Source organism: Equus asinus, chromosome X (assembly GCF_041296235.1).
Source record: "Equus asinus isolate D_3611 breed Donkey chromosome X, EquAss-T2T_v2, whole genome shotgun sequence".
In the NCBI taxonomy this organism is placed as follows: domain Eukaryota; kingdom Metazoa; phylum Chordata; class Mammalia; order Perissodactyla; family Equidae; genus Equus; species Equus asinus.
Genome location: NC_091820.1, coordinates 50,718,204 through 50,744,672, shown reverse-complemented (window position 1 = coordinate 50,744,672; position 26,469 = coordinate 50,718,204).

Here is a 26,469-nt window from a genome sequence, read left to right as displayed (position 1 = left end):
CACAAATGTAATCACTTGCCTACGGATGCAGCCCTCTTGTGGGAGGTTTTTGATTGCTGTTTCAGTCTCACTACTGGTGATTGGTCTAATCAAATTCTCTACTTCTTCTAAGTCCAGTTTTGAAAGGTTGTATGATTCTAAGAATTTGTCCATTTCATCTAGATTATCCAATATGTTGGCATGTAGCTTTTCATAGTATTCTCTTATTATCTTTTGTATTTCTGAGGTGTCCATTGTAATTTCTCCTCTTTGATTTCTGATTGTATTTGAGCCTTCCCTCTTTTTTCTTGGTGAGTCTAGCTAAAGATTTGTCAATTTTGTTTACCTTTTCAAAGAACCAGCTTTTGGTTTCATTAATTTTTTCTATTGAGTTTTAAGTCTCTATTTCATTTATGTCTGCTCTGATTTTTATTATTTCCTCCATTCTGCTGATTTTGGGCTTTGTTTGTTCTTCTGTTTGCAGTACCTTTACATGCGCTGTTAGATTGTTTATTTGGGATTTTTCTTCTTTGTTGAGGTAGGCCTGAATTGCTATAAACTTCCCTCTTAGAACCGCTTTTGCTGTATCCCATAGATTTTGGCATGTTGTATTTTCATTTTCATTTGTTTCCAGGAATTTTTGTGCTCTCCTTTGATTTCTTCATTGATCCAATCCTTGTTCAGTAGCATTTTGTTTAATCTCCACATTTTTTCTGCTTTTCTGATTTCCTTCCTGTAGTTGATTTCTAGTTTCATACCTTTGTGGTCAGAAAAGATGCACTGTATTATTTCAATCTTCTTAAATTTATTGAGACTTGTTTTGTGTCTTAATACGTGATCAATCCTGGAGAAATTTCCATGTGCATTTGAAAAGGATGTGTATTCTGTGATTTTTGGATGGAATGTTCTATATATATGTATTAAGTTCAAGTGTGTTGTTTAAGGTCAGTGTTTCCTTACTGATATTCTGTTTGGATGATTTATCCATTGGTGTAAGTGGAGTGTTAAAGCCCCCTAATATTATTGTGTTACTGTCTATTTCTCCGTTCATGTCTGTCAATAATTGCTTTATATATTTAGGTGCTCCTATGTTGGGTTCATGGATATTTACAAGTGTTATATCTTCTTCTTAAATTGTTCCCTTTATCATTATGTAGTGCTCTTCTTTGTCTCTTGTTAGAGTTTTTGTTGTAAAGTCTATTTTGTCTGATATAAGTATTGGTACCCCTGCTTTCTTTTCTTTGTCATTTGCATGGAATATCTTTTTCCATCCTTTCACTTTCAGGTTTTGAGTGTTTTTAGGTCTGAAGTGTGTTTCTTGTATGCAGCACACATATGGGTCTTGTTTTTTTATCCAATTGGCCACCCTAGGCCTTTTGATTGGAGCATTTAGTCCATTGATATTTAAATTAGCTATTGATAAATATGTATTTACTGCCATTTTGTTACTTTGTTTCTGGGTGTTTTAGTAATTCTTCTCTGTTCCTTTCTTTTTCTCTTGCTCTCTTCCCTTGTGATTTGATGGTTTTCTTTATTAATATGTTTGATTTCTTTTGTCTTACTTATTTGCTTACTTATTATGGATTTCTGATTGTGATTACCATGAGGATCCTATATAATATTCGATGCACATATCAGTCTATATTGAGTTGATAAACTCTTTAGCTTGACCTCTTTCTAAAAGCTATACTTTTTCACTCCTCTCCTCCTACACTATATGTTTTTGAAATCATATCTAATCTCTTGTTTTGTGTGTGTCTATCCATTACCTACTTATCATTGAAATAGGTAATTTTAGTACTTTTGTCTTTTATCCTTCATATTATCTTCACAGGTGACTGGTCTGCTACCTTAACTATATTTGTACCTTTAACAGTGATTTTGTTGCCTGGTTTTCGGGTGGTTTTTTTTTCTTTTTTTGATAATTTTCTTATCCCTATTTCTGGTTATTGCTTTCCCACTTAAATAATTCCCTAGCACTTCTTGTAGCACTTGTTTCTTGGTGATAAACTCCTTTATTTTTTGCTTCTCTGGGAAGCTCTTTATCTCTCCTTCCATTCTGAATGACAACCTTGACGGGTAGAGTATTTTGGGCTATTGGTTTTTTGCATTTAGCACTTTAAATATGTCATGCCATTGTCTTCTCACCTGTAGGGTTTTGCCTGAGAAGTCTGCTGATAGCATTATGGGCTTGCTTTTGTATGTCACTTGTTGCCTTTCCCTTGCTGCTTTTAGAATTCTCTCTTTATCTTTAATTTTGGACATTTTAATTATAATATGTCTTGGTGTGGGCTGCTTTGGGCTCATCTTGTTTGGAGCTCTCTGTGTTTCCTTTACTTGGATGTCTATTGGGTTAGGAAAATTTTCAGCTATTATTTATTCAAATAAATTTTCTGCCCCTTTGTTTCTCTCTTCTCCTTCTGGGACACCTATAATATGAATGTTAGTGTGCTTGATATTGTCCCAGAGTTCCCTTAGACTGTTCTCATTTAGTCTAATTCTTTTTTCTTTTTTCTGTTCAGCTTGGGTGGTTTCCTCTAGTCTTTCCTCTAGCTTGCTAATCCATTCTTGTGTATCATCTACTCTGCCATTGACTCCCTCTAGTGGATTTTTCATTTCCAGTATTGTATTCTTCATTTCTGATTGGTTCTGTTTTATATTTTTCAGTTATTTGCTGCTGAGTTCACTGTGTTCATCCAGTCATCTGCCAATATCTGTAAGCATCCTTAGGAGTTTTTGTTTGAACTCTTTGTAGGGTAGGTTGCTTATTTCTGTTTAATTTAGTCCTTTTTTGAGGTTTTATCCTGTTCTGTTGTTTGCAATGTATTCCTTTGTCTCCTCATTTTATCTCTCTCTGTGCTTATGTCTATGTATTTGGTGAGTGGGCTACGTCTCCAGATCTTAAAGAAGTGGTCTTATGTAAGAAATGCTTTTTGAGCTCCAGCAGTGTGCTTCCCTCTCAACACCAGTCCACATGATGCAGGAGTGACCCCTTTGTGGGCTACTTGCTTCCTTCTGCTTTGGCAGGGTTTCTCTTAATGCAGGTACCCAGGAAGTCTAGTCTTTCCTTCCCTGGCCAGCTGTTTGTAAATCCTGTTTGGGGAGCCTCAGCACCACTGGCTTCAGGGTTTAACAACACACTCTTGTTGCAATTTTCCATTTAATTGGGTTGGTACCCAGTGTAGAGTGTTGCTAGACTCAGGGGCTTACAGTTGCTATAGGCCTCAGACCTACAACAGTGTTGTCAGTTGTCTTAGAAGTGAAGCTGATTGGGGCTGGCCCTAGGCATGGGAGCACTCAATTGTTTCAGGTTTTGGAAGGTGGGGGTTATCCTTTTATGGCTATTTGTGAAGCACAAGTCTTCTGCTGCTGATAAGCCTCACCCCCCACAGGACCACATACACCATCACCACTGTCTTGGTCCATGCTCACTTCCCAACCCCCTAGAGCATACCCCAATGCCCCACTGAAAATGCCCCCACCTCTCCACCAATGACCCCCACAGTTCTCCTGGTCTTCACACAGGCCCTGCCCCACAGAGGTAGACACACTCACCTACCTGTAGAGGATCAAGGCACACAGTCAATGCAGGCTGACAAGTAGCCCGAGGGCTTGCTGTTGGGTGGGGTTGGTCTCTAGGACGTGATGCCTGCCCTGGCTGAACTAGACTAAATCTGTACTCTAGTGGGTGTGGCAGACCCGTGGGATAACAGTCCGGGGAAAGTACGTCAGTGGCATCTGCCTGTCTTGTCTGTGTTGGCACACCTGGAGTAGGTGACAACAATGTCCCCCACCAACATCTCAGTCTCCAGAAAGGTCTCTCCTCTCACTGAGATGCACCCAGAGTCTACCAGGTGAGTATCTTTTCACCAAAGGACTGTCAGTCTCCTTTATGGTGATTTTAGGTTGCTGAGACAGGTGAGCTTGTGTGTGGGCCCTTTAAGACCTGGGTCTTTTCAGCTTTCATCAAATAGCTTTTCTGGGGGTATTCCAGCAGCAGTTAATAGCCAGCAAAGCCAGATAGAAAGACTCTTGTCTTAGTTGTGCTGAGTCTGAAGGATGCTTATAGCAGTATTGGGCCCCTGCTCAGGACCTCATTTCTCTAGGGAGGGCTGCATACCTTAGGGTAGCTCCCCCCTGGCCAGCTGAGACACTCTGCTGCTCCTGAAGGTGGCTTTTTTTCTCTCCAGAAGGCATTTCTTCCTCTTCCTCCTTAATCAGGACTGTCACTTGTTGTAAGTGTTCTTTTTATCCAGTTTTCACTTTTCTATCAGGGTAGTTTTTCCAAAAATAGTTGTATCCTGCTTTCATTCATGGGAGGACATGAGTTCAGAGTCTGCCTACACTGCCATCTTGCCGAGATCCTCTTTTATTTTTCTTACTTAATTGTTCTGGCTGGGACTTCCAATACTATGTTGAATAAAAGTAATAAGAGTGGACATCCTTGTCTTTTTCCTGATCTTAGAGGAAAAACCTTCAGCTTTTCACCTGTGAATATGATGTTATCTGTGGACTTGTCATATATGGCCTTTATTATTTTGAAGTAGGTTCCCTCTATACCCCCTTTGTTGAGAGTATTTTATTATGATTGTTGAATTTTTTCAAATGCATTTTATGCATCTATTAAGATATTAATATAATTTTTATCCTTAATTTTTTAAATATTTGATATCATATTTATTGATTTGCAGATGTTAACCATCCTTGCATTCTTGGAATAAATCCCACTTGATCATGGTATATAATCCTTTTATTGTATTGTTGAATTCAGTTTGCTGATGTTTTGTTGAGGATTTTTGCATCTAGGTTCATCAGGAGTATTGGCCTGTAATTTTGTTTTGTTGTGGTTTCCTTCTGTGGCTTTGGTGTCAGCATAATTTTGGCCTCATAAAATGTGTTTGGAAGTGTTCTCTCCTCTTCTATTTTTGGGAAGAGTTGAGAAGTATTGGCATTAACTCTTTGAATATTTGGTAGAATTCACCAATGCAGACGTCTGTTCCTGGACTTTTGTTTCTTGGGAGGGTATTGATTACTGATTCATCTCCTTACTAGTAATCAGTCTAATACAGTTTTATGTTTCTTCATGATTCAGTCTTGAAAGGTTGTATGTTTATAGGAATTTATCCACTTCTTGGTTGTCAAATTTGTTGGAGCATAATGGTCCATAGTAGTCTCTGAAGATCCTTTGCATTTCTGTGCTATCAGTTGTAATATCTTCTCTTTCATTTTGATTTTATTTTGTTTCCCTTGTTAGTCTAGCTAAAAGTTTATCAATTTTGTTTATCTTTTCGAAGAACCAGCTCTTGGTTTCATTGACCTTTTCTGCTGTCTTTGTAATCTCTATATCATTTATTTCTGCTCTGATATTTGTTATTTTCACCCTTCTACTAAATTTGGGCTTTGTTTGTTATACTTTTTCTATTTCCTTGAAGCATATAATTAGATTACATATTAGATATTGGGCTTGTTTCCTGAGGTAGGCATTTCATTATCACCATGAATTTCCCTCTTAGAACTGCTTTTGGAAGTTGGTGTTGAGATAGTGGCATATGGCAGAATCTGAACTAACCTCCTTCCACAAACAAAACCAAGCTACAACTAATCTTGGAACAATTACCCCTGAGAGAGAACTGAAATCTGGATAGAAAGAATTGTCACAACAAGGGACAGTCCTCACTGAGGTAGAAGAGTCAGAAATTCCTTCTGGAGAGAAAAAAGCCACATTTGAAAGCAGCAGCATTTCACAGCCAGCCAGGAGCAATCCTAAGGTATTGAGCCTTTCCTGGGGGAGTGAGGTACCTGAATGGGGGAGAATTACTGCTATAAGCATCCTTAAGGCTCAGGACAACTGATATGAGCTTCATAATATCTGGCTTTGCTGGCTATTAACTGCAACAGGGACTACCCCCAGAAAATATATTGAATATAAGTAGAATAAAGGTGTCTCTCAAAGGGCCCACACACAAATTCACTCACTTCAGAAAGTAACCTAAAATCACCAGAAAGAAAGGTACACAGTCCTTTGGTTAAAAGAGACACAATTGTTGGACTCTGGGTGCATCTTGGTGAGAGGCAAGATCTCTCCAGGGACTGAGACATTGGTGGAAGCCATCATTGTGACCTAGTACATGCATGATGACACAGACGCAGGCAGATGCTATTGGAGTTCATCTCCTGACCTGTTAGTCCAGGGTCTTCCCAGCCCACTAGAGTGCCAATTTAATCCAGCCCAGCCAAAGGCATGCAGCTGGCCCTAGGTACTGACCCTGCCCAACAGCAGGCCCATGGGCAACATTTTGACTTCATAGACTGGGTGCCTCTATCCTCTTCAGGCAGGCAAATGAGTCTGCCCATGCAGGGCAGGGCATGCATGAGGATTGATGGAGTGTTTGGGACATTGGTAGAGTGTGTGGGGCCTCTGCAGTGGGGTGACTGGGTATTACCTGCAGTGGGTAACCACAGAGCCAGACATGTGCATGGGCCAGAACTGTGTTGATGGTGTCTGTGGACCTGTGGGCCATAGGACTTATCAGCAACAAAAGATCTGTGCTTCACAAGTAGCCACAAGATCCTGAGAGAGTTGACAACAGCATTGTAGGCCAGAGGTCTACAGCAATTGTAGGCCCCTGAGCCTAACAACCAGCCACACCAGGGGCCTACTCACTTAACAGAAAAACAGCAACGGGAATGTGCTATTAGACTATGCAGCCAACTGTTCTGGGGCTCCCCAAACCAGATAAAGTGACTGGAGGCTACTTAGCTGCAACAAGCAGCTAAGAATTACAACTAGCTGACCAGGGGAACAGCCTAGACCCCCTGGGTACCTAAAGCAAGAGCAACCCTGCCATAACAGAACATGTAGTCCACACAAGAGTCACTCCAGGAACATCTGGAACTGGTGATGAGAGGGAAGCACACTGCTGGGCCTCAAAAAGCATCTCTAACATAAGGCCACTTCTCCAAGATCAGGGGACATAGTTTACCCACCTAATATGTAGATATAAGCACAGAAAAAGACACAAAATGAGGAGGCAAGGAATATGTTCCAAGCAAGGGAACAGGATAAAATTCTAGAAAAATAACCAAATGAAACAGAAATAAACAATCCACTTGACAAAGAATTCAAACAAAAAGTCATAAACAGGCCCGGCCCAGTCATGCAGTGGTTAAATGTGCACATTCCACTTCAGCGGCCTGAGGTTTGCTGGTTCGGATCCCGGGTGCAGACATGGCAATGCTTGGCAAGCCATGCTGTGGTAGGTGTCCCACACATAAAGAATAAAATGATGGGCACAGATGTTAGCTCAGGGCCAACCTTCCTCAGCAAAAAGAGGAGGATGGGGAGCAGTTAGCTCAGGGCTAATCTACTTCAAACAACAAAGTGATAAGGAGGTTCACTGATCCTGGCAGACAAATGAGCATAGTGAGAACTTCAACAAATAATTGGAAAATATAAAAAGGAACCAATCATAAATGAAGAATACAATACTGGAAATGAAAATTTCATTAGAAGGACTCAGTAGCAGAGTAGATGATACAGAGGAATGGATCAGCAAGGTGGATGAAAGACTAAAGGAAATCACACAAGCTGAATAGATAAAAGAAAAAAGAATTAAAAAGAATGAGAACAGCCTAAGGGAACTCTGAGTCAGCATCAAGCACGCTAACATTCCTATTATAGGTGTCCCAGAAGGAGAAGAGAAAGACAAAGGGGCAGAGAATATATTTGAAGAAAAAAATAGCTGAAAACTTTAACCTAAAGAAGGAAACAGACACCCAAGTACAGGAAGCACAGAGAACCCCAAACAAGATAAGCCCAAAGAGATTTACACCAAGACACATAGTAAATAACATGTCAAGATTTAAAGACAAAAAGAGGATCCTAAAAGCCAGAAGAAAAAGGCAACATGTGACATACAAAAGAAACCCCATAAGTCTATCAGTTGACTTCTCAGCTGAAACCTTACATGCTAGAAGGGAGTAGTGTGATATATTTAAATTGCTGAAAGGAAAAATCCTACAGTCAAGAAAACCCTACCTGGTAACGTTATCATTAAGAACGGAAGGAGAGAGAGTTTCCTAGACAAGCAAAAATTAAGGGAGTTTATCACCAAGAAACCTGTATATGCAAGAATTTCTAAAAAGACTTATTTAAGTGTGAAAAAGAAGACCACAAATAGGAATAAGAAAATAATCCCAAAAGAGGCAACAAAATCACTGGAAAAGGCAAAAATGCAGTAAAGGTAGCAGATCAACCACCTGTGAAGATAATATGGAGGTCAAAAGACAAAAGTACTAAAATTACCTGTTTCAATGATAAGAAGGTAGTGGATACACACACACGAAATAAGACAGATATGATTTCAAAAACATAAAATGTGGGGGGAGGGGAGTAAAAGCGCAGAGCTTTCAGAAAGATGTCAAACTAAGGAGAGAATCAACTCAATATAAATTGCTGTATACATAGATTATTAATTATTACTATAGATCATTATTATATGTAATTATATATTATAAATATATATTAATTGTATATTATAGATTATTATTAATATTACATATTATATGAACCTCATCATAACCACAAACAAGAAACATAATAAATACTCAAATAATTAAGACAAAGGAACCCAAACATAATACTATAGAAGCCATCAAACTAAAAGGGAAAAGACCAAGAGAAGAAGAAAGGAAGAGAGAAGAACTAATAAAACACCTGGAAAAAAGTAACAAAATGGCAATAAATACATATTTATTAATAGCTACTTTAAATGTAAATGAACTAAATGCTACATAAGGGAATAGGGTGGCCGATCAGATTAAAAAACAGATTAAAATTCATAAGGGAATAGGGTGGCCGATCAGATTAAAAAACAAGACCAATATATATGCTGCATACAAGGGACACACTTCAGACCTAATGACACTCACACACTGAAAGTGAAGGGATGGAAAAAGATACTCCATGCTAGTGGCAAAGAAAAGAAATCTGGGGTAGCAATAGTTAAATCAGACAAAGAAGACTTTAAAATAAAATTGGTAACAAGACACAAGGAAGGGTACTACATAATGATACAGGGACAAATCCAACAAGGGGATATAACAATATGAGTATCCTTGCAGCCAACATAGGAGGACCTAATATATAAAGCAATTATTAATAGACATAACAGGAGGAATAGACAGTAACAATAATAGTAGAAAACTTTAACACTCCACTTACACCAACAGATAGATCAACCAAACAGAAGATCAATAAGGAAGCATTGACCTTAAGTGACACACTAGACCAGATGGACTTAGTAGATATATATAGAACATTCCATCCAAAAGCCACAGAATACACATTGTTTTCAAATGCACATGGAACATTCTCCAGGATTGATCACATTTAGGACACAAAACAACACTCAATAAATTTAAGAAGATTGAAATAATACCATGCATTTTTTCTGACCACAAAGGTATGAAGCTAGAAATAAAATACAGCAAGAAAATCACAAAAGCCACAAATACATGGAGATTGAAAAAAAAATGCTACTGAACAATGATTGGGTCAATGAATAAATCAAAGGAGAAATTAAATAACACATGGAGACAAGTGAAAATGAAAATACGGCATGCTAAAATTATGGAACACAGCAGAAGAAGTTCTAAGGGGGAAGTTTACAGCAATTCAGGCCTACCTCAACAAACAAGAAAAGTCCCAAATAAACAATCTAATAGTGCACCTAAACGAACCAGACAGAAGAATAAACAAAGTTTAAAGTCAACAGAAAAAAGGAAATAATAAAAACCGAGCAGAAATAATTGAAATAGAGACTAAAGAAAAATTTAAAAAATCAATGAAACCAACAAGTGGTTCTTTAAAAATATTGACAAAGCTTTACCTAGACTCACCAAGAAAAAAAGTGATAAGGTTCAAATAAATATAATCAGAAATGAAAGAGGAGAAATTACAACAGACTCCTCACAATTATAAAAGATTATAAGACAATACTACAAAAAGTTATTTGCCAACAAATTGGATAATCTAGAAGAAATGAATAAATTCTTAGAATCACACAACCTTCCAAAACTGAATCAAAAAGAAGCAGAGAATTTGAATAAACAAGAGTCAAAAATCTTCCAAAAGATAAAAGTCCAGGAAAAGATGGCTTCCCTGGTGAATTCTACCAAGCATTCAAAGAAGACTCAATACTTATCCTTCTCAAACTATTCCAAAAAATTGTAGAGTAGTGGATGCTTCCTAACTCATTCTAGGAAGCCAACGTTATCCTGATACCAAAACCAAACAGGGACATCACAAACAAAGTTATAGGCCAATATCGCTGATGAAGATCGATGAAAAATCCTCCACAACATACTAGCAAATTGAATACAATAATACATTAAAAAAATAATACCTCATGATTAAATGGGATTTATTCCGGGGATGCAGACATGGTTCAACATCAGCAAACCAATCAATGTGATACATCACATTAACAACATGAAGAATAAAAATCACATGCTCATCTCAATACATGTTGAGAAAGCATTTGACAAGACAAACCATCCATTTATGATAAAAACTGAACAAAAGGACTGAACAAGGAAAGTGCCTCAACATAATAAAGGCCGCATATGACAAACCTGCAGCAAATATCATTCTCAACAGAGAAAAATTGAAATCATTCCCTCTAAGAACGGGAGCCAGACAAGGATGCCCAATTTCGCCACTCATTTAACATAGTATTGGAAGTCCTAGCCAGAACAATCAGGCAAGAAAGAGAGATAAAAGGGATCCAAATTGGAAAGAAAGAAGTGAAACTGTCAGTATTTGCAGGTGACATGATTTTATATATAGAAAACTCTAAAGAATCCACCAAAAAGACTTTAAGAAACAATAAATGCATGCAGTCAAATTAAAGGATAAAAATCAACATAAAAAAATCAGGTACATTTTTATACAAAAACAATGAAGTAGCAGAAAGAGAAGTTAAGAATACAATCTCATTTTCAATTTTCAAAAACTGAATAAAATATCTAAAGATCAACTTAACCAAAGAGGTGAAATATCTGTACACTGAAAACTATGAAACATTGTTCAAATTAAAGAAGACAAAAAGAAGTGGAAAGATATTCTGTGCTCTAGCGTTGGAAGAATTAACATAGTTAAAATGTCCATACTTCCTAAAGCAATCTACAATTTCAATGGACTCTCCATCAAAGTTCCAACAAGATTTTTCAAAGAAATAGAACAAAGACTCCTAAAATTTACACAGAACAACAAAAGACTCCAAATAGACAAGGGATTTTTGAGAATAAAGAACAAAACTGGAAGTATCATACATCCTGATTTCAAAATGTACTACAAAGCCATAGTAACCAAAACAGCATGGTACTGGCACAAAAACAGACACACAGATCAATGGAACAGAATCAAGAGCCCAGAAATAAACCCACACATCTACTGACAGCTAATTTTCGACAAATGAGCCAAGAACATGCAATGGAGAAAGGAAAGCCTCTTCAATAAGTGGTGTTGGGAAAACCAGACAACCATGTGCAGAAGAATGAAAGTAGACCGTTATCTTTCACTATACACAAAAATTAACTCAAAATAGATTAAAGACTTGAGTGGAAGACCTGAAGCCACTAAACTTCTAGAAGAAAGCACAGGCAGTTAGACATCAGTCTTCGCAGAATATTTTCAAGTTCCATGTCTGACCTGGCAAGGGAAACAACAGAAAAAATAAACAAATGGAACTACATCAAACTAAAAAACTTCTGCACAGCAAAGGAAACCATCAATAGGATGAAAAGACAACCTAACAATTGGGAGAAGTTATTTGCAAATCATATATCTGATAAGGGGTTAACATCCAAAATATACAAAGAACTCATACATCTCAATGTCAAAATGACTACCAAACCAATTAAAAAATGGGCACACAAGTAGAAGGACCCACAACTAAGAATATGCAACTATGTACCGGGGGGCTTTGGGGAGAAAAAGGAAAAAATAAAATCTTAAAAAAATAAAAATAAAAAAAAGGACAAAAGATCTGAACAGACACTTCTCCAAAGAAGATATAAAGATTCCCAACAGGCACATGAAAAGATTTTCAACATCATTAACTATCAGGAAACGCAAATCAAAACTGCAATGAGATATCGCCTCACTCCAGTCGGTATTGCTACAATTAACAAGACAGGAAACAGCAAGTGTTGGAGAGGATGTGGAGAGAGGGGAAACCTCATACACTGCTGATGGGAGTGCAAATTGTTTCAGCCACTATGGAAAACAGTATGGAGATTCCTCAAAAATTTAAGAACAGAACTACCATATGATCCAGTTATTTCACTGTTGGGTATTTTTCCAAAGAATATGAAAGACACATGCATCCCTATATTCATTTAAGCATTGTTCGCAAGAGCCAAGATTTGGAAGCAACCTAGTTGCCCATAAAGACGATGTGGTATATATACACAATGGAATATTACTCAGTCATAAGAAATGATGAAATCTGGCCATTTGTGACAACATGGATGGACCTTGATGGAATTATGCTAAGTGAAATAAGTCAGAGGAAGAAAGTCAAATACCGTAGGATCTCACTCATAAGTAGAAGATAAAAACAATGACAATCAAACACATAGCAACAGAGATTGGATTGGTGGTTACCAGAGGGGAAGAGTGGAGGGAGGAATGTGAATGGGGTAATTAGGCACAAATGTGTCGTGATGGATTGTTATTAGTCTTTGGGTAGTGAACATGATGTAATCTACACAGAAATTGAAATATATAGTGATGTACACCTGACATTTATATGATGTTATAAACCAATGTTACCAGAAAAACAAACCAAAACTAAACAAAAAGAACTGCTTTTGCTACATCCTATAAATTTCGTATGTTGTAGTTCCAGTTTCATCTCTCTCAAGGTATTTTTTATTTCTCTTTTGATTTATTTACCCATTGGTTTCTCGGTAACATGTTATTTGATCTCCACCTATTTGTGAATTTTCCAGTTTTCTTGTAATTAAATTCCAATTTCATACCATTGTGTTTGGAAAAGACACTTCATACAATTTCAATATTCTTAAATTTGTTAAGCTTTGTTTTGTATCCTCACATCTGATCTATCCTAGAGACTTTCCCATGTGCACTTGAGAAGAATATGTATTCTGGTGCTTTTGGATGGAATGTTCGGTATGTAACTGTTAAGTCCTCCTGGTCTAACCTGTCACTTAAGGCCAATGCTTCCTTATTAATTGTCTGTCTGGATGATCTTTCCATTGATGCAAGTGGGGTATTAAAGTCCTCTATTATTATTGCATTTCTGTCTACTTCTATCTTTAGGTGTGTTAATATTTGCTTTCTATATTTAGAATATGTTGTCTGCATAAATCTTTACAAATGCTATAATATCCCTTTGGTTTCACCCCTTTATCCTCATGTAATGCTCTTTTTTATCTATTACAGTCCTTGTTTTAAAGTCTATATTGTCTGGTAAGTATAGCTATACCAGCTGTCTTTTGGTTTACAGTTGCATTGAATATCTTTTTCCCTTCTTCACATTTAGTCTGTGTGTGTCCTTACATCTGAAATTAGTTTCTTTTAGGCCAGAAATAGGTGAGTCTTGTTTTTAATTTGTTGAGCCACTCTATATCTTTTGATTGGAGAACTTAGCCCATTTACATTTAAAGTAAATGTTGATAGTTATGTGTTTATTGCCATTTTGTTAATTATTTTCTGGCTGTTTCATAATTCTTCTGTTCCTTTCTTTTTCTCTTACCCTTTTCCTTTGTGGTTTGATGACTTTCTTTAGTGGTATGCTTAGATTCCTTTCTCTTTATCTTTTGTATGTCTACTATAGGATTTTGCTTTCTGGTTACTATGAGGCTTACATATAACAATTCATCTTTATCACAGTATATTTTAAATTGATAACTAATTTTGAATGCATTCTAAAGCTCTACATTTTTACTCTACCCCCCATGTTTTATGTTTTTGATGCCACATTTTACATCTTTTTATCTTGTGTATCTCAAATAATTATTGTAGCTACAGTTATTTTTACTACTTCTAATCTTCTAATCTTCATACTAACTTTATAAGTGATAAATCTTTACTAACCTTTACTAAATGCTTACCCTTACCAGTATGATTTATACTTTCATTTGTTTTCTTGTTACTCATTGGCACCTTTTCTTTTCAGCTTAAAAAAATCTCTTTAACCTTTCTTGTAAGTCTGCTTTAGTTGTGGTGATCTCCTTTAACTTTTGCTTGCCTGGAAGACTCTTTATCCTCTTTCAATTGTGAATGATAACTTTGCCAGGTACCATATTCTTGGTTGTAAGATGTTTTCTTTCAGTACTTTGAATATATCATGGCACTCCTTTCTGACCTGCAAAATTACTGCTGAAAAATCTTCTGATAGTCTTATGGGGGTTTCATTGTATCTAACACGTTTCTTTTCCTCTTGCTGCTTTTAAGATTCTCTCCTTGTCTTTAAATTTTGACATTTTAATTATAATGTGTCTTGGTGCAGATCTCTTTGGGTTCATCTTATTTGTAACTCTGTGCTTCCTGGATCTTGTTGTCTGTTTCCTTTTCCAGGTTAGAGAAATTTTCAGCCACATTTCTTCAAATAAATTTCATGCCTTTTTCTCTCTTTTCTATTTCTGGAACTACTATAATGCAAATATTAGTCCACTTCCTGTTCTCCCATAAGTTTCTTAGGCTATCTTCACTGTTTTTAATTCTTTGCTCTTTTCACTACTCTGATTGAGTGAGTTCCTCTGCCCTGTCTTCAAGTTCACTGATCCTTTCTTTTACTTCATTTAGTCTTCCGTTGAACCACTCTAGTACGTTTTTTAGTCCAGTTATTGTATTCTTCCACTCTGTAACTTCTGTTTGATACTTTCTTATATGTTTTGTCTCTTAGTTGAAGTCCTCATTGTGTTCCTCCATTCTTCTCCCAAGTTCAGTGAGCATTTTTATGACTTTAATTTGAACTCTTTATCACGTAAATTACTTATCTCCATTTCATTGTTTTTTTTCTGAGGTATTATCTTGTTCTTTCATTTGGGATATATTTATTTGTTCCTTCATTTTGCTTGACTCTCTGTGTTGGTTTCTATGCATTAGATGAAACAGCCTCCTCTCCCAGTCTTGAAGGATTGGCCTTGTGCAGGAGATGAGCCTAATTTTTCAAACCTACCCTAGCTCTTGGTTTTTTATCAAACCTTTGTGATTGTCCAAGAAGCCTATTTTATTTTTAATATCTTATAGTAGTTGAGGGTGTGATAAGACTAGTCAGTGTCCCAAAGGGAAAGATCTCAGTCAGCACCTAAATTCAGCCTGATTGAAGGCCAGAACTTCAAGCAGCAGCTTTTAAGAATGCAAATATATACAGTCCCATGGGACCACAAGCATAAATCCCACAGGCCACCAGAGCCAGGTTTATGTGGCCGTTGCAAAAATCAGAGCTCCAGATGAGTGTATAAGTTCCTTTATAAGAGTTACCAGTGAGCTGTAGTGAGGCAGAGGGAGAGCACAAAGATGGCATTCCCTATCCTACATTCACTGAGAGCACCTCTGTAGCCTCTAGATGTGTCCCAATCCTGAAACCTGCCCCTAAGGCTGAAGCTCCATAACAATCAAGTAGGCCTCTTTCACAGAAAAGCTGGGGACATGTTTTAGTCTGCTCTCTGTGCAGGACCCTGTAGGTGGCAACCTGCCACAAACTGTCTCTCTGATTGTCACAACAGTCCTGTGGGACCCAGGAATGCAAGTCCCACACCTGGCCACCAAATCCAGGTAATCAATGGGTATCCTCTTTGCTGGAGCCACAAAAACCAGGGCACCAGATATAAAAACTGGGGACCGGGCATGTATAAGAGCTCTCCTCTGAGAGATACTGGCACTCTGGAGCATAGCAGCAGGAGTGCATGAAGCTATTGCCTGCCCTCCAAGGTCTCATAAAAGGTTTACAGACAGCCCTTAGATGTGTGTTTTTTGTAGAAGCCTCCCCTCCTCAGGCTGACGGTATGACAATAAGCTAATAGGCCTCTTTCACAGAAAGATTGAGCTTGTTTTACCTTGTTCTTTCACTTGGGACATATTTACTTGTTCCTTCATTTTGCTTGACTCTCTGTGTTAGTTTCTATGCATTAGATGAAATAGCCACCTCTCCCAGTCTTGAAGGATGGGCCTTGTGCTGGAGATAAACCTAATTGTTCAAATCTTCCCTAGCTCTTGATTGTTTCTCAAAACTTTGTGATTGTCCAAGCAGCCTATTTTTAATGTCTTCTAGTAGTTGAGGGTGTTTCTTGAGGGATTGTTTGCCTTTTGTTGTACCCTAGGGGTGGTAGCTGTTTAAGAACATTTTTCCATTGGTTACAGTCCTGTGGGACCCATGAGCATGAACCCCAGTGGCCACCAGGGCCAAGTGATGTAGAAGTGTATTCTTGCATCAGCTGCAAAAATCAAGACACGAGACAAGGGTATAAGCTTCTTTCTGGAAGAAAACAGCAAGCTGGAGTGAGGCAGAGTGAGAATGTAAGGATGGCATCCACCATCCTCCATTCCCAGAGAGTACTTTCATAGGCCCCTATAAGTGTACCAAACCAGAAGTCTGCCTCTCAGGCCAAAGCTCCTGGACAAGCAACTAGGGCTCTTTCTCAGAAAGAGTGAAGGTGGGTTCTGCTAACACTACAGTGTCCTGGGAGTGGTATTCTTCCAAGAACTGTCCCTCTCATTGTTACAGTCCCATGGGACCCGGGAATGCTAGTCCCTTTGGCCTCCAAAGCTAGGCAATCAAGGGTGCCCCTTGGGTGGCAGTTGCAAAAACCAGGGCACCTGATGTGTATAGAAGCTCCCCTCTTGGAGATACTGGCATTCTGGAGCATGGCAGAGGGAGAGCACAAATCTGGTGCCCACTGGCTGGAGCAAGGCAGAGGAGGAGTACAAAGATGGCATCCTCCAAAAAAAGAAAAACAAGAAGAAAAACAAGAAAAATAAAAGAAAAACTGATGGTTCCCACCAGCTTTAGCACTGCAGGAAGAAGGTGCCCACCAGCCTCCTTCCCCAAGGAGTATTCTAGTAGGCCCCTGCCCCTCAGATCAAAGCTTTAAAATTAGCAAATGAGGAGGAAGAGCCAAGATGGCGCCGTGAGTAGTCCTCTTTGTCTCTCGCCCTTCGAGTCTACAATTATTTGGACACTTATCGCTTGACAAAGGATATCCAGACAGCATCTCAGGACGTCTGAGACACCCACGCGACTATACATCGGAAGGCGGATGGACTTTCCTCTGGGAGGATGTGGAAATAGGTGAGGGCTCTCCGACCCCGACGGGCAGCCTGGTACCCGCAAGCGGCTTTCTTCCAACGGACGCCCCCAGAGGATCCACGCACGTCTAGGGCAGGAGCGAGAACACAACAGAGGAGCGACGGTGGAAACAGGTGACCAGAACCCTACCTAAACCCCCTGCAATTACTCCTAAACGCAGAGGGAAACTTTGGAGTTGCACACCTGAGCCCGCGGGGAGAGTCTCTCCCCGCCATTGGCGGGGGGATCCAGCCTGGTGCTCGGGGTGCCCGGAGGGTCCCAGAGAGAGACACGGAGGGCACGGAGATCTCCCAGCTGCTGTTGCCCGCCCCGTGGGACTAGGGATTGCCAGAGATCTCGGAGAGGACCGGGGCGGGGGGAATTTTCAAAGGCCGGTCCTGCGACCCGGAGGGGAAGCGCCGGAGCTCCGCCCGGGCAGCAGACAAAACTCTCTGTCTGCCATTAGCAGAGGGGCCACGCCCAGCATTCACGCTCCGGCAGAGGCCCGGAGAGAAGCCCTGAGGGCGGGGCGACCCCCAGCTGCTGTTGCCCGCCCCGTGGGTCTAGGGATTGCCGGAGATCTCGGAGAAGACCGGGGTGGGGGGAACTTTCAAAAGGCCGGTCCTGCGACCCGGAGGGGAAGCGCCGGAGCTCCACCCGGGCAGCAGACAAAACTCTCTGTCTGCCATTAGCAGAGGGGCCATGCCCAGCATTCACGGCTCCGGCAGAGGCCCGGAGAGAAGCCCTGAGGGCGGGGCGACCCCCAGCTGCCGTTGCCCACCCCGTGAGGCTAGGGATTGCTGGAGATCTCGGAGAGGACCGGGGCCGGGGGAATTTTCAAAGGCCGGTTCTGCGACCCGGAGGGGAAGTGCTGGAGCTCCGCCGGGCAGCAGACAAAACTCCCTGTCTGCCATTGGCAGAGGGGCCACGCCCAGCATTCACGGCTCCGGGAGAGGCCAGGAGAGAAGCCCTGAGGGCGGGGCGACCCCCAGCTGCCATTGCCCGCCCCGTGGGTCTAGGGATTGCCGGAGATCTCGGAGAGGACTGGGGCTGGAGAGAGTTCCAGAGACCCAGCTTAGTAGCCTAGGGGGAAACCCTACAGGCTCACAGCAGCCTTAGGGAAAGCCTCTGCACAGCACCAGTAGAAGGCACCCAGCCGCCAGCCACAAGGCTGGAAGACCCCAGGGCAAAAGCAGCATAACTAGGTGTACTAACCACAGACTGTAGAAGATGCCAATAGCTCTCCTGCGACCTATAGAGGACAAGTGAGATTTGGTGGGTGCTGACAGCAACGGAGCGACAAATATAAGTGATTCCACCCCTGGCTGCTGGAAAAGCCCATAACACCGTTGCAGACCCCAAGGAGAGAGCACATCTAGGTGGGCTGCAACAGTAGGCACCTGCAGCCTGAAGCCCCCCTGTGACGGCCCCCACAGCAGAGGAGGGAATCCAAAGGGCCACTGTGGCTACGAAGAGGGGCCCAGGCCCAGTTAGCAACTACGGACAGGGTTCCTGGTTGGTGAAATATAAACAGCTGCTCCTCCCACCACAGCAGCTGAAACAAGTGAAAGGAGCAACTAAACTCTATCTCCATGCGGAGGCACAAATCAACAACATCAAGCAATATGAAAAAATACATTAAATCTCCAGAACAGAAAGAAAGCAACAAATACACAGAAAACAATCCCAAAGAAAATGAGATGTATAACCTAAATGACGATGACTTCAAAACAGCCATCATTAAGATTCTCAATGAGTTAAGAGAGAATTCTGACCGACAACTCAACGAGTTCAGGAGCTATGTCACAAAAGAGTTTGATACGATAAAGAAGAACCAAACAGAAATATTGGAAATGAAGAACACAATAGAGGAGATTAAGAAAAATCTAGATGCTCTGAACAGTAGGGCCGATAATATGGAGGAAAGAATTAGCAATTTGGAAGATGGCAATATAGAATTGTTGCAGGCAGAGGAGGAGAGAGAAGCAAGACTTAAAAGAAATGAAGAAACTCTCCGAGAATTATCAGACACAATTAGGAGATGCAACGTAAGGATTATAGGTATACCAGAGGGAGAAGAGAAGGAGAAAGGGGCAGAAAACCTATTCAAAGAAATAATGGCTGAGAACTTCCCAAATCTGGTGAGGGAGATGGATCTTCAGGTGACAGAAGCCAATAGATCTCCAAACTTTATCAATGCAAGAAGACCAACTCCACGGCATATAGTAGTGAAGCTAGCAAAAGTCAACGACAAGGAGAAAATATTAAGGACAGCCAGGCAAAAGAAACTAACCTACAAAGGAACCCCCATCAGGCTATCAGCAGATTTCTCAGCAGAAACTTTACAGGCTAGAAGAGAGTGGAATGATATATTCAAAAATCTGAAGGACAAAAATCTACAGCCGAGAATTCTCTACCCAGCGAAAATATCCTTCAAATACGATGGAGAAATAAAAACTTTCCCAGATAAACAAAAATTAAGGCAGTTCATTGCCACAAAACCTCCTCTTCAGGAAATCCTCAGGAAAACCCTCATTCCTGAAAAATCCAAAAAAGGAAAGGGGCTACAAAACCAAGAGCAGAGGAGATAAGTAGAAGGACAACAACAGAGAGTAGTAGCTCTACATCAGAACAGATTAAACCATGGGAAGAGAAACAAAGGAAACTGAAGAAAACCGGAAAACAAGACACAAAATGGGAGTGGTAGGCCCCCACGTCTCAATAATCACTCTAAATGTAAATGGATTGAACTCCCCAATCAAAAGACACAGAGTGGCAGGATGGATCAAAGAACAAGATCCAACAATATGCTGCCTCCAGGAAACACACCTCAGCCCCAAAGACAAACACAGACTCAGAGTGAAGGGATGGAGAACAATACTCCAAGCTAATAATGAACAAAAGAAAGCAGGTGTCGCTATACTAATATCAGACAAGGTAGATTTCAAAGCAAAACAGATAAAGAAAGATAAAGAGGGACAGTATATAATGATAAAAGGGACTCTCCACCAAGGAGACATAACACTTATAAATATATACACACCCAACACAGGAGCACCAAAATTTGTAAAGCAACTCTTAATAGAACTAAAAGAAGACATCAACAACAATACAATAATAGTAGGGGACCTCAACACACCATTAACACCAATGGACAGAACATCCAGACAGAAAATCAACAAGGAAATAATAGAATTAAATGAAAAATTAGACCAGATGGACTTAATAGATATATATAGAACACTTCATCCAAAAACAGCAGGTTGCACATTCTTCTCAAGTGCACATGGAACATTCTCAAGGATTGACCATATTTTGGGAACCAAAGCAAACATCAATAAATACAAGAGAGTTGAAATAATATCAAGCATCTTTTCTGATCATAACGCTATTAAACTAGAAATCAACTACAAGAAAAAAGCAGAGAAAGGTGCAAAAATGTGGAGACTAAACAACACGCTTCTCAACAAACAATGGATCATTGAAGAAATTAAAGAAGAAATCAAATATTATCTGGAGACAAATGAAAATGAGAACACGACATACCAAATCATTTGGGATGCAGCAAAAGCAGTCCTAAGAGGGAAATTCATCGCAATACAGGCTCACCTCACTAAACAAGAAAAAGCTCACGTAAGCAACCTCAAACGACACCTAACGGAACTAGAAAAAGAAGAACAAACAAAGCCCAGAGTCAGTAGAAGGAGGGAAATAATAAAAATAAGAGCAGAAATAAACGATATTGAAACAAAAAAGACAATAGAAAGGATCAATGAAACAAAGAGTTGGTTCTTCGAAAGAATTAACAAAATTGACAAACCCCTAGCCAGACTCACCAAGAAAAGAAGAGAGAAAGCGCAAATTAATAAAATCAGGAATGAGAGAGGAGAAATCACAACAGATACCAATGAAATACAAGAGATCATAAGAGAATACTATGAAAAACTATATGCCAACAAATTGAACAACTTGGAAGAAATGGACAAATTCCTAGACTCCTACAATCTCCCCAAACTGAATCAGGAAGAAATGGAGAATCTGAATAGACCAATCACAAGTAAGGAAATAGAAACGGTAATCAAAAACCTCCCCAAAAACAAGAGTCCAGGACCAGACGGCTTCTCTGGAGAATTCTACCAAACATTCAAAGAAGACTTAATACCCATTCTCCTCAAACTGTTCCAGAAAATTGAGAAAGATGGAGAACTCCCTAACACATTCTATGAAGCCAACATCACTCTGATCCCCAAACCTGACAAGGACAACACAAAGAAGGAGAACTACAGGCCGATATCACTGATGAACATAGATGCAAAAATCCTCAACAAAATTTTGGCAAACCGATTACAGCAATACATCAAAAAGATTATACACCATGATCAAGTGGGATTTATACCAGGGACACAGGGATGGTTCAACATCCGCAAGTCAATCAATGTGATACACTACATCAACAAAATGAAAAACAAAAACCACATGATCATCTCAATAGATGCAGAGAAAGCATTCGACAAGATCCAACACCCATTTATGATAAAGACCCTCAGTAAAATGGGTATAGAAGGAAAGTACCTCAACATAATAAAAGCCATATATGATAGACCCACAGCCAACATCATACTCAACGGACAAAAGCTGAAAGCCATCCCTCTGAGGACAGGAACAAGACAAGGGTGCCCACTTTCACCACTCCTATTCAACATAGTACTGGAGGTGCTGGCCAGAGCAATTCGGCAGGAAAAAGAAATAAAGGGAATCCAAATAGGTAATGAAGAAGTAAAACTCTCGTTGTTTGCAGACGACATGATCTTATACATAGAAAACCCCAAAGAATCCACAGAAAAACTATTAGAAATAATCAACAACTACAGCAAAGTAGCAGGGTATAAAATTAACGTGCATAAATCAGTAGCATTTCTATACACTAACAATAAACTAACAGAAAAAGAACTCAAGAACTCTATCCCATTCACAATCGAAACGAAAAGAATAAAATACCTTGGGATAAACTTAACCAAGGAAGTGAAGGATCTATACAATGAAAACTACAAGACTTTCTTGAAAGAAATTGACGATGACATAAAGAGATGGAAAGACATTCCTTGCACATGGATTGGAAGAATAAACATAGTTAAAATGTCCATACTACCTAAAGCAATATACAGATTCAATGCTATCCCAATCAGAATCCCAAGAGCATTCTTCACAGAAATTGAACAAACAATCCTAAAATTCATATGGGGCAACAAAAGACCGCGAATTGCTAAAGCAATCCTGAGCAAGAAAAACAAAGCCGGCGGAATCACAATCCCAGATTTCAAAGCATACTACAAAGCTACAGTGATCAAAACAGCATGGTACTGGTACAAAAACAGGTCCACAGATCAATGGAACAGAATTGAAAGCCCAGAGATAAAACCACACATCTATGGACAGCTAATCTTCGACAAAGGAGCAGAGGGCCTACAATGGAGAAAAGAAAGTCTCTTCAACAAATGGTGCTGGGAAAACTGGTCAGCCACATGCAAAAGATTGAAAATCGACCATTCTTTTTCACCACACACCAAAATAAACTCAAAATGGATCAAAGACCTAAAGATTAGGCCTGAGACAATAAGTCTTTTGGAAGAGAATATAGGCAGTACACTCTTTGACATCAGTTTCAAAAGAATCTTTTCGGACACTGTAACTCCTCAGTTGAGGGAAACAATAGAAAGAATAAACAAATGGGACTTCATCAGACTAAAGAGCTTCTTCAAGGCAAGGGAAAAAAGAATTGAAACAAAAAAACAGCTCACTAATTGGGAAAAAATGTTTACAAGCCACTTATCCGACAAAGGGTTAATCTCCATAATATACAAAGAACTCACACTGCTTAACAACAAAAAAACAAACAACCCGATCAAAAAATGGGCAGAGGACATGAACAGACATTTCTCAAAAGAAGATATGAATATGGCCAATAGCCACATGAAAAGATGTTCATCATCGCTAATCATCAGGGAAATGCAAATCAAAACTACACTAAGATATCACCTTACCCCCGTTAGATTGGCAAAAACATCCAAAACCAAGAACGACAAATGTTGGAGAGGTTGTGGAGAAAGAGGAACCCTCATACACTGTTGGTGGGAATGCAAACTGGTACAGCCACTATGGAAAACAGTATGGAGATTTCTCAAAAAGTTAAAAATAGAAATACCCTATGACCCAGCCATCCCATTACTGGGTATCTATCCTAAGAACCTGATATCAGATATCTCAAGAGTCCGTTGCACCCCTATGTTCATCGCAGCATTATTTACAATAGCCAAGACGTGGAACCAGCCTACATGCCCAGAAACTGATGATTGGATAAAGAAGATGTGGTATATATACACAATGGAATACTACTCAGCCATAAAAAAAGACGAAATTGGCCCATTCACAACAATGTGGATGGACCTCGAGGGCATTATGTTAAGCGAAATAAGTCAGTCAGAGAAAGACGAACTCTATATGACTCCACTCATAGGTGGAAATTAGTATATTGAGAAGGAGATCTGATCGGTGGTTACCAGGGAAAAGGGGGGGTGGGGGGAGGGCACGGAGGGGGAAGTGGTGTACCCACAACATGACTAACAAAAATGTACAACTGAAATTTCACAAGCTTGTAATCCATCATAACATTAATAAAAAAAAAATTAGCAAATGAGTGTCTTTCACATAAATGACAGGCACTTTTCAAAGGGCCACTTCTATGCTTGGTGCTGGGGAGCGGGTCTGAAGGCTAGCTTTTTAAGAGCCCATTTCTCAGTTTGCCACAGCCCCATGGGTCTTGTTGCTGCACGCCTCCTTGATCTTCAAAGCTAGATGTTTTGGTGGCTCATCTCTCAGATGCCTGTGTTAATAGTTGGAGTGTCCAATGTGGAGTAGAAGTGTTTTGTTCCTTGGGGAGACACTCTGGGTTTTGATTTCCTGCCCATTTGTGGGTCGCCACACTGGCAGTGCAGTTTACAGAGAGATTGTGTCTCAGCCTTTCCTACCCACTTCTATGTGGTTTTCTTCTCTTTTGCCTGGTGTAAAGGGGTGGCTCCACCAGTTTTTAAGGTTTTTCAGAGGAATGTTTTTCATATGTAGCTGTAGATTCAGTGAGTCCATGGTGGGAGGTGAGATCAGGATCTTCCTATGTCACCATCTTGGCTCTGAACTCCTGCCTGATGTTTTAAGGGAGATTTTTATTTACTACTAGACCTCTGTTGAATTATTAAAGAAATATTCAAGGTTTTAGTTTTTCTGAAAATTTTTCTTTTTGGCAAACTTGACCTTTCTAGGAAAATGTCCATTTTGTTTATAGTATTCTCTTAATAACTTTATAAGCTCTGCATAATCTGTAGATGTGTACCTTTTCTTATTCTTCTTTTTTTGTGAGGAAGATTGTCCCACTCTAACATCTGTTGCCAACCTTCCTCATTTTGCTTGAGGAAGATTGTCACTGGCTAACATCTGTGCCAATCTTCCTCTATTTTATGTGGGATGCCACCACAGTGTGGCTTGACAAGTGGTGCTGGGTCAGCAGCTGGGATCCGAACCTGTGAACCCAGGGCTGCCGAAGTGGAATGCACAAACTAAACTCCTGTGTCACCGGGCCAGCCCCTTCTTATTCTTAATGTTGTTATGTTTTCTTTTCTTTTTCTCTTTTTCAACCTTACCATGGGGTTATTAATATTTTTAATGCATCAACTTTTGTCTCTGTTAATGCTCTCTATTTTATATTTGCTATTTCATATGTGCGTGCTATCTTTATTATTCATTATTTCTATTTTCTTTGCATTTATTTCATTGGCCTTTTTCTTATTTCTTGTTATATACTTAAGATCTTGACTTTTTTTCTTTCTAGTGTAGACATTTAAGGACATTTTATTACGTATATATGTTTATAATTGTGATATCTTCATGGTAAATTGAGTGTTTTATCATTATGTAGTAGCTTTCTTTATCTTTGATAATGCCTTTTGCCCTGGCCTGTTTGGCTTGTTGTTAATATAACAACACTAGGTTTGTTTAGGGTAGTATTTGCCTAGTACATTTTCGCCCAATCCTTTTACTACTTTCACCCTCTCTGTATCATTATGTTTTAGTTGTTTCCTTTGTAACAGGATATAGATGGGTTTGCTATTTTATCCAGTCTGAAAAAACTATCTTTTAACTGGACAATTTAGTACATTTACCTTTATTATTATTACTGATATATTTGGATTTATTTCTACCATTATTTTGAAATTTCTCCTTTAACCACTTTTCTACTTGTTTTAATTTCTTTCTCCTTTCTTTCTTCCATTTTGGAAGTTACATTGTTTACTTTTATGCTTTTAGTGATTAATCTAGACATATATCCTTAACAAAGTAAAAAGTTAATCAATATCTTTGTAACTCATCAGAAAAATACAGGAAACATAGAAAACTTTAGCTCTATTTACGATATCCCAACATAAATGATTTTCTCCCTAGTATTTTTAGTTTTTTTTAAAGCCCCATAGATTAGACGTTATTATGACTGCTTCATTTAGTCAGTATTCAAATATCTATCCCACACATTTACTGGTTTATTTTATTCATCATTCCTTCTTGCATGTCAGACCTTCCATCTGGGCTTTCTTTCTGCCTGAAGTACATCCTTTAGAATTTCATATGTTGAAGGTCTCTTGATGGAAGATACCTCAATTTTCACTTTGGTTTGGCTTTGTTGAAAATGTCTTTATTTTTTCCTCATTCTTCAAAGAGAGTTTCATTAACTATAGAATTCCCAATTGACAATTACTCTCTTACACCAAATTAGCAATATAAATCCATTTTTTCCTTTATTTTCGTTGTTGTTAGAAGTAAACTGTCAGGCTAGTTGTTATTCCTAAAGAGGTAATTCATATTTTTGGCTCTTTTAAGGATTTTCTCTTTATCTTTGGGGTCCTATAGTTTCAATATCATGTTTCTAGAGTGGAATTTTTACTTTGAATTCATTAGGCTTTCTGAATCCAAGGATAGATGCCTTTTATCAATTCAGAAAAATTCATGTCTATTCTCTTTTTCTGGAAATCCACTTAGATGTATATTAGAACCTCTCTACTTGCCTTGTCTCTCGTTTATATTTGCCACCTCAATGCTTTCTATGCTGCATCCTAGGTTGTTTCTT